The sequence below is a fragment of the Patagioenas fasciata genome, chromosome 8 (assembly GCF_037038585.1).
Source record: "Patagioenas fasciata isolate bPatFas1 chromosome 8, bPatFas1.hap1, whole genome shotgun sequence".
Lineage (NCBI taxonomy): Eukaryota > Metazoa > Chordata > Aves > Columbiformes > Columbidae > Patagioenas > Patagioenas fasciata.
This window is the reverse complement of record NC_092527.1, coordinates 25,393,641-25,403,775: the sequence shown is the minus strand read 5'-3', so window position 1 is coordinate 25,403,775 and position 10,135 is coordinate 25,393,641.

The following is a 10,135-nucleotide window of genomic DNA, read 5'->3' as shown; positions in this document are numbered from 1 at the left end:
CCCCGCCCCGGCCCGCCCCCGCCGCCATGGCCCGGAGCAGGACGGGGAAGCGAGGCGGCTGCACCGCGCCGGGGCCGCGGCTCCCCCTGCTGGAAGGGTGCCGGGCAGGGGCGGTGACTTACCGGGAGCTGCGAGGTGAAAATCGGCAGGGAAGCGATCGGTTTCCAATTGTCGTGAGCTTTTCCTCTCACCCTTACCTCTTGCTGCTACAAACGGTGATGCTAATGTCATGTCCGAGGGGCTTGTTCTTTAGTCTTTAGCAGAAGGAAATAGGTGAACTAACATCACAAGGTGCCACGTAACTTTTAAAAAACCGTATATATGCTATAAACCTGAAGATGGCCTATAGCCACCTTCATAAGGCGTTTTGTATTAGTTATTCACCTGCATGTATTGATTTACCAGCAGAAGATTATGTAACCAAAAAGTACTAAAAGGATGCTAATGAAGTTTACCCCATAGCTATTATCTGGGTGCCATATTCTCTGTTGCTGTTTTACTCTTCCATTTTGAAAGTTGCATACTTCAGTCATTTCTTCCCAAAGAGGAATCTCCTTGGGAATGTCCTGAGATATACTGGAAGAGGTGAACCAGGACAAGAGGTGAATTATACAGGGGAAAAAAGCAAAGTGAGAGTTTAATGAGCAAATGCAACAGGACAGATTTCCTCTGTCCAGACATGGTATCTGTCCCGCTGGGGAATAAGTGAAAAAGAGGCGGAAGTCAAGCAGCCTCGCTGAACTCTTTGTCAGTACAGCACAGACAGAAAAGAAGATGCTATTAAGAGAAAAAACAGACAGAAAGCAAGCAAAGCTGCTGACTTGACATGCAAGTTCATTCACTAGTCCTAGTCCAAGTTTTTCATCTCCCAAGTCTGCACTTTTTCACATTAATAATTTACAGGACTCCAGGGAGATTACATTTACCCTTAGAAAACAGTGAGAAAACCATAAAATGAGGAAGGTAAACCCTTTCAATGCAGAGTACAACCAGCCCCTACAGAAAAATGACATAATAGTTTTTCAGAGCACAGAGAAGCTGGGCTGAAATTCTTTCAATACATTTCAGGGTCAGGAGCCAGCACACCCATGTAGTAAAGGTGGGAGAAACACCGCCCACAGACCACACAGCGTGTCTTCCAGGGAGAATGTGTCTAGAGCTCCTATTTAGTCCTATGTAGACTGAAATTAAAAAAACAGATATTTAGATTGTATCCCCTTTTAAGACAGAGTATGGTAGCATGCACATGTGATGATAATTGTGTTCTCTTAGTAGGCAGTTTATCATAATGTTGGCCTGTAAAGAAAGTCAGTTCCCATCCAAAGCTGTACTGCTCGCTTACCTTGAGGCCACAGGGCTATCTCAGGCAAGGCTGTTTTCTTCCTTCATACTCTGTTCCATTGTGGGTTTTTAAAATTATTTTTCAGGCCAGGATTGTATCCCGCTGTTGGAACAACATAGCTCAGCACCCAGTACTGTGTGGCAGACTAGGAAAGGAGCCCATAGACATAACTGGAATAGAAGTAAGGATTACGGAGAAAGACAGTTGCACAGAGGACAGAATTTCCAGGCAAAGTAGAATAACTAAATATTAGACCTGAAATGAAGAAGCCACAATAAGCCACCTGTACAACACCCTTAATTCTCAAGAGGAGCAAAGTGCCTGAATTCCTTTGCAGGTGTAAGCCTTCCCTGCATTTCTCAATTATTACTCCAGTCTCTACATTTCCCCAGAAAGGTTGTCTAGTATTTTAACATGTCTTGTTGTTCTTGAGTCAGGAGTCTCAGCAACAACCTCCGGAGCACAGAACTGCCGAGCTAGGACTAAAACCTCAACGCTAAAGAGCAAGCACTTCTGTGGAACATCCTCCCTATACACCTCACAGCCCTCAGTAGAAAACGCAAACCTAAGCCTTTGCAAACATTCGCCTGCCCCAATTTGAAGCTAATTTAAAAAACAGGGAAGAAATAATACACTTAAGCTAAAGACCATTAGTCAAACGGAAATCTTATATTCTTACAGCTAGTGTTGCTGTTCACAATCTGAGTAGGAGATACAGGGTTTTTAAAAAAAATTATGGGAAGAGAACATCTCCACTTTGCTAATTGAATACTTCTGGCCCAAACTTAAGGGAAAAACATAGTTGAGGAATACATGCCTAGAAATGTACATCATGCTTAGCTGAAGATACTGATGGATCTGCAGGAAGAGCTGCTTCGATGCCCTGCACAGAGGACCTGGACTGTGAACTTGCATATGTGGCCATCATCTTGCCATCAACAATAAATTCCATTTATTTTCAATCACAGTAGGAAAAGTACCTCTGTGCCCAGGAGACACGAGCTCTCTCTAGAAGGAGCACAGTTCTACCATACGGTTATTAAGACTACGCTTTTCAGAAATACTTTTACTCCTTTTAGCAGGAAGACCTGAGAAGTGTTGTGGGGCAGAAACTCTGAAGGGTAAAAATTATTGTACAACTGTGCCCTCTTTTTTTGTCTTCAGTTATGACAATACATACAGTAGTTGTGTGGAAAAGCATAATTATTTTTTTTTCCCAGATAATTGTAAGTGATCCTTTTATTCTACAATATCGGTCTGAGCACCTGTGTGTTTCCATAGCAACTCCACAATACTTTCGGGGATTACTTCAGAATTCCACTGTGGTTTGGGTCTCCAAAGTTATTTAGATTTTCTGAGGAAAATCTGTTTCCAAATATAAATTAAAACTACTGCTACCACATTTTTAATGACCTATACCAGTCTTCTACATTATCATCTTATGAAACTGCAACACTTCCTTGCAGCTTTTTGTGTAAAACCATGCAATGTTATATCACTGTAGTCAGAATAGCCATTAAGGACTCAGGGTTGGAAGCATCCCCAGAAGTCTTGTGGGGATCACACTTAGATGAGGGGCTAATGGGAGACTGTAAATCCCCCCAAAGCACATCCCCAAAATACCCTTGGCAAAGAACAGACAGGTGTAAGCGCTTTCATGCACTGAAGTACACACGTGCTCATTCATTTTGCATGCATGTACATGAATCTGTGGCTATTAATTTAAAATGTAGAGAAACACATCTATTAGACTAGATAACAACTACTAAAAGAAAGGAATTTAAGCCTGACGACTAGGAAGCATTAAATCCAGACATATACATATGTGCTGTCACATGCAAACATGACACACATGCAGACAGGGCAGGATTGCTCCTGAGGCTTTTTCTTTGCTCGTTTTCCCCAAGGCAGCTCAGTTCCTTTACTTCCTTCCACCTGCATATTCTGAGCTGTGTGTTCCCCCATCTGTTCACTGTCTTCTTTGCACACTACTGGCACAGATGAGGGGAGTTTCTATAAAAATTCTCTGATGACACCTAGTTTTACTGAAGGTGAGCCTGGGGTTCACTCCTTCCCACACTGTTGCTCTGCTGTTTTCTGCCTGTGCTAGCTGCATAAAATAGACTCTGGTAAGAGAAGGAAAAAGAGGAGCATTAGGGGAAGGTCAAAGGAACCGATAAGATTTCAAGGAGAAAGAGGGAAGGAAATACAAATGAAATGTATGTCCTTCCTGACTGTTTTTCATTCATACAAAGACGATTTCAGATTCTGAAAGGAAAAGGAAAGAAAACAGCTTACCTCTGTAAGTTGCTGGAATTCCTACAGGATAGGTGGGAATGTTTTTTTCCATTCTCTCGTTTAGAACTTCAAGAGAACTAGATGTATATTTCTTGCCAATTTTTGGAGGAAAACTATTTGCTCAGATTATTTCAAGAACACAGAAATTTAGAATAGGAGCAATGACCACTCCCTTTCTTTTCCAGCTCAGAACATCAATGTTATAACCAGGAATGTTCAGACATGATGGCTGAAAGATGCTCACTCTCTGAAAACTGTATTCTGCTACAGTAAATGGCAACAGCTTAGAACTGAATGAAAGAAAAATTAGATGATGCACGAGACTTGCATGGCAGGCATCTGAGTGATGTTACAGCACTGAACAAGCACTGTACCATGTTAAAGCACAGATCCTTTGTGAGTGAAGAGAGAAGAAAGTCAGAAGTGAGGCTACTCATCCAATATAAACATGCAACATCTCCAATAGCTGCAGTCACTGTAAAATAAACCATTTTTCTTTCTCAGGTAATTTATCTTTGTGAGCCCCATTTTTGGTGACTTGCAAGCAGTGACCCAGCAGAATGCACTGTTCAAATCCTGTGTAAGGAAACAGCTTTTACCAGAAAATCACCAGATTTCAAAGCTTATATCACCTTTATTAAAGACACCACCAGAGCTCCAAGTAGATGAAGTGTCAAAGTGCCTGAAATTTACCAAACTTTCTTCAGTCTCAGATGCAGGATATACATTAGCACTGTGGCAAATACATTTTACTAAAACCTGGCCTTGGAAAATCGCTAGGATGAGATTATCTGAAACTCATCCCTGAGACAGAGTGGCATCAGCCATTAAGGTCTGCCTTGGAAAGTAATAGGAGAAAAACACATTCCCGGCTGCAAACCAGACTGTGACATTTCTCCCAGTACAGTGATGCAAGACCCTTGTATGTTGTGGGTTCAGCAGACAGTGACTGTCCCCAGCCCTGCACACAGTAGGTCTAAGCTGGCGTGGCATGTGACAAACAGGCGTACGACTACACACCCCAGCAGCTTCGGCAACTCTTCACAGTCATGTGAGGGTGCCTTTGAAGGCTGACAAGATTGGATACAGCTTTGAATCTGTCTCAGAGCAGATAAGCTTTTGCAGGCACAAAGCCTGACCCAGGCCTCACAAATGCTATCCTCTGTAGAAGCATTAATGGGGTTTTTCTCATTGCTGAGCCTCAAAACTAAGGAAAAGCTTGGCAAATGCAACAAACTGACCTTTTAAGGTAATTTCTCTAGATAAAACTAGTTGTCTAAGTATGGGTGAACTGGTTCTAGGGAAATCCAATGAACAACATTAAGGTGTCACACTTAAGGCTTATAGCACTGCAAGTCATTTAGTATCCAGATAAAAGAAACGAGAAGTCAGTACCTCAGTCCCTTCTTTGTACTCCAGTCCCTTCTTTGTACCCCATTATGTTAATGCTTATTGAAGGCAGGATATGCACTACTAGAGCAAAATGAAGCTCAGCGACAAGTGATGCATCTCCAGAGGTCAGATGGTACTGCCACTGAAATTACAGCTCACCTTTTCTTCCCTACTTTGGAGGAGAAAAGACAAAGTTTCCTTCTCTACTGAATAGAAGTTAGAATTTAGTGCTGCTGCACTTCAGGGTTGTTACTCAGACCACTGAAGAACATATAGAAAGTTCCATTAACTTTTTCCCCCCAACCCCAAATATGCAAAGGAAGAAAGACATTTTCTGAGCCTACCTCTCAGCAGTTGATATTTTCAGGTTTGACTCTCCCCACTGCAATAAATAGATTGCGTGCATCCAACATGCAGTTGTGGTGAAGGCATAAAAATAGTCAGCCTGTTTCTGTGGAACAAAACTCAGACATCGTCTTCCTCAGAAGCACAGCTATTGTGCTGAACTCAGCTAGATGTTCCCCTTACAGAGCTTTCCTAAATTTTCTCCTCATACTCTGAACTAATGCTATTCATATTCTGTCCAGAGTACAGACAGATTAATAATACTAACCATTTCTATAGGACCACCCTCAGAAGAACCCTGGGCATATTTTACCGGGTATTATTTTAATCACAATTTTAGAGGCTTCCCTTGCAACAGTACCTTGAGCGGCTTAAAGCCAAATATACAAGACAGGAAAAGGGGAACCAGGGAACTGAAGAAGACAGAAGGATCTCTGAAAATATACTGCAAAATCAGAGGAGATTCAGAGGACAGCAAGCATAATTAAGGCTCTGGAATAGCAAAGACAGTGAATTACTACCATAAAAGAGATGAGTAAGAAGAGATGTGATACAAACACAGAACATACTGAGTATTCCGGAGACGCTGTTCTCCCTTTCTCATAACACTAGATCAAATTAACTTCAATTAAAAGATGGTAGGAAATTCAAAACTATAGTGAAATAAAATGCTTCTCACATTACACATGAATACAAATAATTGAAACTGTGAATCTATCAAGACTCAAAAATAGATTTAGACCTTTACAGGCCTCCAAATTAATATTGTTCTGTACACTGAGACAGCAAGTTCTCCATAATTCAGACCAGCCATTGGCACGGAAGGCAAGATCCAGTGTTGGAAACAGGTTCCTGCACACTTGGTTACAGAAGAATTCTTGCAACTTCTTCTGAAGTGTCTGTTACCTCCTGTTCTCAGAGACAAATGCTGGACTGGATGGACCTCAAGCTAATCCAATTCATTTTGATGAGTCCTGTGCTTCCCCTAAAGAAAACCACCTATTATCACTGCCAAGACTGACAATGCTAAGAAGAATTCCTGGCACTCAATGCTCAGTCTTAAGACCAGATTTAAAAATAAAGATTATACATCTTTGTGTTGTAACTGTGCACCAGCCAGTGCAGGTTTTTAGCAAACCACTACCACATGCCAAATATGGTCCATTATGGGCAACAATTCCAGCACTTGACTTTAAGTACAAATTAGATTCATACAAAATAAATCCAAATGTTTAAACAACATTAGTTCCAGTAGAATAAAAAGAATGCACATTAAGTTTATGGAGAGAAAGGGGAAAAAAAACATAGAATTTTTAAAAAATCATATTCATTTGTCAGAAAAAAACAAAACAAACCCCCAAAACCAAGCACACAGAGAAAGAAAGAGGGTGTTTCTAAACTCCTGATTTATCCTTTTAGAAAACTTCAGTGTTTTCATTTCCAACTCATTAAGCTTCTTAATCACCTACCATGTAAATCATGCCTTTATCATGATTAAGTATTGTTTTGAATTTCTGGTGCTGGGCAGAACACCTAATTTCAGCAATAATTCACCATCCAGATGTGATTAGAATACATAATCCTTATGTAGCTATATATATATACACACACTATATTTATGATATATAGTAATGAGCCCTACTGAAAATTGGGTTAAAAAGGATTGAAAACAGCCTTACAGTGTGGTTTAGGAATAAATTTCTGTTGCTGAAGACCTGCAAAGCTTCTTAAATTGCAAGGTCAGAAAGGACAAGTAGTAAAGAGTGCTCAGAGTTTGTTTGAGTAGTTACACTCTTCACGCACCACGGGATTTATTCTTTCATATCTTCACCCCGTATCCATAAGAAAAAGAAAGCAATATTTGTCACTCTACAGTATGAAATTATGGGGACAGGTAATGTTTTTTACTGTATATATAGCATCCAGTATGACTTAGCTAGCAGACACTTCTGAAATTCATATTTGCAGAGTTATTGGGGAGGAATAGAGGAGGGCTCTCTATTCTGCAATACATTAAGATTATCTGATAGTTTACATTATAAGAACAGCATACAATCGTATGGTTCTGAGGCACTCTGCCATTATTTTCAAAGTTTTTAAAAATACTTTGGAATTAGGAAAAGGAAAGGAATGTACTCTGCTGAACAGATCTGAGGAGGCCAGCTGAGTGGGCTACGTAAGGGTCATAAAGAAATGATCAGTTTTCCTTATCTGTGGTTTCTTTTGTGAATCTCACGATTGGAGAAAACGAAAACTTTTGCCGTTCTTCAATGCCGCCGCTGCCCCCTGGTGTCTCCTCTCCGCAGTCACGCAGACGGCGAACACCTCCACAAGTTCCCCGTCACCGAGGCCCCGCGAAAGAGAAAAGTTACGCACGAACGAGTGGACCACACTTCCAGCTGCCGTTCTTCTGCTGGCTGATGCTTATAATTCTTCCTGAAAAAGATCTAATTGCTAGGCAAGCGTCACTCCAGTAAGATACTGAAGAACAAACAAAACTTACCTCTTATGCTGTACACTGCCACCAGAAATTGCTTCCAATTAGCCAGAGTACCAACAAAATGCAGTGGAAAATTACATTAAGCTGGGGAATAGCTGTCTTTTTCTTTTATGCAAGCTTCTGTAGATATGCTCTTAAATTGCTGGTTATGCAAGGATTATTTTTCTTTTTCTAAATAACTGTTATTGGGAAAGGCAGGACAATGGCCTGAGCTAAAATAGTCTCCAAGAAATATGCACCCAATGGTCATAAAAGAACATAGAACAAAAAATTACATGGTTGCATTGACAAAAAACCCAAGCACACCAACTTATTCAAGGACTCACTGATAACGAAGATGAAAGAGACCAAGACTGCCACACGAAAGATTACAATGTGTGTGCACGGGGAGAAGGAACAGCTGGAATAAGCAGAGCCTGAACTATAGACAGAGATTCATATATTGGTAAGGCAAGATGCATGTTGGATGCCACAGTTTTCTTAAATTGTGCATTCCTTTTGAGGTATTTCTTGGCTTTGAAACAACTAACTTTGAGTCCTTTTAACAAGATGTGGCTAGTGGTCCCGAGAGAAACTGGTTACAAATCAGTATTTTATTCATGGAATTAGTTAGCTGCAGGAAAGAACTTGGCTCAAAGAGTCAGTTCCACATGTGGTTGGATGATGTGGTTTCATCTTTTGAGAGAGCAACACAGAGAAAATCTGGCACATCACTTGAAAGACTGAAAAGGCTTTGAAGTACAACTTGTTCTTTAACCACACAACCATCTTAGCGAAACTCTTATCAGATGGGAAGATTCAACAGGAAAAATCCTATAGGATCTCAGGAGGTCCCAAGAGCTAAAGGAAAGGACTTCTTCTTTAACCCGTGGCTGTAAACTCTAATAAAAAAAAAGGAATGGTAGATTTCTCTCCAGAGGAAAAGCATGGCAAGCATCCACCCTACTGTAAACAATGCAATGGGGGAGTACAAAGATCAGCTTGCTGAAACACTTTACCCAAGAGGCTACCTGATGAAGGAATCTACATCACACTGATTAAGACAGGCTAGGAATATCAAATAGATCAAAACAAGCAATAGCCTAAGCATCATTAGAAATACATAGTTCTGTCCCCATTTTGTATGTTTGATTGATTTATTCCGAATTTGCCCTCAGACTGGGATCTCCAATGACATCTTCTCGTGTAACATGTCATGGTTGAAACAGAAACCTCAAGCAATTGTTATTTTCTGGCAAAAGGGGTAGAAAAGCATTTCTGATTAGTTAAAATATTTTGCTTGCAAAACCTTTGATTTGTATATTTGCTCAGTGTGTATAGGGAAAAGCAGGACAAAAATATTGTGAAAAGGAATGTCCCTTTTACCTGTGCACAGATACGGTTGTAACATTCAATGGTACACATAACCAACCTTAGAAACATCCCATATAAGCCAGGAATTGAAATCAGCTAAAGAGAACAAGAAACTGTTTTGACAAACTTCTACTGAGAAAGTGAATAATTACCATTCCACACATTAAACCCCAGGCACTACAGCCCACAATATCCCAATGGCTCTAAACACACCTGCTTCACAAGAAACAGCCTAAGCTCATCTTATTGAGCACATCTTCTGATTTTAGACAATAATCTGTAAACAGGACAATAACTACAGTAAGGAAATTGTCTTTTTTCGTTGTTTTCCACTCAACACTCCAACCATGGCAAATATTGCAAAAAACCCCAAATTAAAATCAGGATAAGAACTGCAGTAATCAGAAGCAGTGCAGGCTCATTGCAACTGTCCCACAGCTTCATGTGGCTTCTTAGTTATGTGAATGTCCTCACATGAGCAGCTGTGGCTCAGTGCTTACACAGACACCAGAGAAAGTGTCAAATGCATTTAAAGATGAACCTGATATACATAAAAACTGGACAAACATGACCCAACACAAAAGCTGCAGGAGGAAGCAACTCCTTGCACACAAACTCCAAACACACAATTTACACCCAGGAGACGGTGCCCCACTATGAAAGTTGGAAGTACTTGAAAAGAAACCAAAGTGCCTAATTCATGATATGTAAAAAAAGCTAGAAAGACTTCATTTTTGTAATATAAAGCATTAACAATTCCAGACTTGTCTACAACTGAAGACTGTTAGCAGAAGGCACCAGTGCAATTACATCCTGGGGGGTTGCAAACTGAATAGAGATGGGGATTGCAGACAGATTTTTATCACCATGGCCTTCTGAAGATTTCAGAGAAAAGAAATACTTCA